General features: G+C 38.6%; 1 non-coding gene across 1 annotated transcript; it reads left to right on the top strand.

Moving 5' to 3' along the window:
- The first annotated feature begins 1462 nt into the window (after positions 1-1462).
- On the top strand, positions 1463-1520 carry LOC121309309. The gene has a single exon (XR_005948628.1). It is a non-coding gene; the product is annotated as a U7 small nuclear RNA (small nuclear RNA).
- Positions 1521-1857: the final 337 nt, after the last annotated feature.

Consider the following 1857-nt stretch of genomic DNA (forward strand, 5'->3'; position numbering starts at 1 on the left):
GTTGTGTGTTTGTGTGTGTGTGTGTGTGTTGGGCTGTGTGTGTGTCTGGAGCTGTGTTTGTGGCTGTCTGTTTATCTCTGTGTCTGAGACTGTGTGTATTTGGGGCTATGTGTTTGTTTGGGGCTGTGTGTGTGTGTGTTTTGGACTGTGTGTGTCTTAGGCTGTGTGTGTTTCTGTGTCTGTGTATGTTTTCAGCTGTGTTTGCCTCTGGGGTTGTGTCTGGAGCTGTGTTTGTGGCTGTGTGTGGCTGTGTTTGTTTGGGGCTGTCTGTTTATCTGTTTGTGTCTGAGAGTGTGTGTGTGTGTGTTCGGGGCTGATTCTGTGTCTGATGTTCTATGTATGTCTGAGGCTGTGTGTGTGTTTTGGACTGTGTGTGTCTGGGGCTGTGTGTCTGCGTGTTTGGGGCTATGTGCGTTCCTGTGCTTTTCTGTGCGTTTATATCTGTCTGTATGTCTCTTTTCCAGTTTAATTAGGGACCTGGCTGGTCTGGAGAGATTTCTTTTCATTTTAATCTTCCAATAAATTTAAGATATAAACCCAGCCCTGCAACTATGCTATATTTTAATAACGCCAGAATTAAATAAAGAGTAAAAAAGCGAAACGGCATATCGCCATCTGTCGGTTCAGTGGAGAACTGCGAATCATAATTTAAATGTTTTTCAATGTTTTCGGGGAAATGATGCATTCTTGTACAGCGTGGTATTCCTGCTTTCATATCATAGACCTTTACTCCCTCGTTTTCACTTCTGTATGAAAGTAACATTCTAGTTAAGCTAATAGATTCTCTATCCCAGTTTCTTGAGGGGATTTCAACTGAGAACCGCACAGCGTCGCCTGTTGATTACAAGTGGAATTACAATGACCTATCTTGAAGAAGTTGTTGTTCTAGTTCAGTTATTTATTTACAGACCAGGTCTAATTTAAAATTAGATTTTCGATACCACAGTGTATTAGTTGGTATGTTTCTTTATATTTACCAAGAAGGCACGAAAAAAGCTACTTTTGTGACAGCTGTATTTGTGTCTTATCAGCAGTTTCGATTTTATTTTGAAAGTCAGTTAACTGATTTATTTACCCACAGTTTCCTGTCATGTTGCAGTTATTTAGAAAATTACATTTATTCCTTTGAAAATCGCTCATGAATCAAAGCTTAAAACGTGTAAAATGGTTAATTATGAGCATTTATAGTGATGAACAACAAAGCGATGTGAATGGCGGAAATTGATAAAATATTTGCATATCAGACTTCATTGTAAACGGGTCTCTTATTTTATTAATCAGTTACCTTCGCAGAACATGAGGGCGCACATTAAACCCTGTTTGTTCCCATGTGAAGAATATTGTTGTGTGCGCGGTATTGTGATATTTATTTATTTATTTATTCCATTCATAATTTGGACACCAGAACTTCAATATGGCTCAAGTTTAGGCGGGTGGCCGGGACCTCAGTTTGTTTGTTAAATGGATTTTTAGCTCTTTTAGTATTTGTCCAGAAGGCTTTCTCCTTGGAGGAAGCCTGTTTGTTTGTTTGAAAAGCAGATGATTTGTTTAGGTTTAGTGTAATGCGTTCAGTACTACGTAAGAGAGAATTCTGAATTCTGCTGTTCATGCCTTTATTGTAGTTGCGTAGCTAACAGCGTGGTTTTAGCTGCAGTAAATTCATATGCATGTGAGAGTCCAGTAGGGATTGAAAACTATGTTGAGAGCATTGTTCCTCAGTAGTGTGATTGTTGCAGAGTGCATGTTTTATTTACAGGTGGCTGTAGTGCTATGCTGGCAATTAAAATGTTTCTATTGTATGTATGTTGTTGTGCTGCAAAATAATTAAAACAACTGTACAAAATTACAACAATTTAC

The sequence above is a fragment of the Polyodon spathula genome, unplaced genomic scaffold (genome assembly GCF_017654505.1).
Source record: "Polyodon spathula isolate WHYD16114869_AA unplaced genomic scaffold, ASM1765450v1 scaffolds_1178, whole genome shotgun sequence".
NCBI lineage: Eukaryota > Metazoa > Chordata > Actinopteri > Acipenseriformes > Polyodontidae > Polyodon > Polyodon spathula.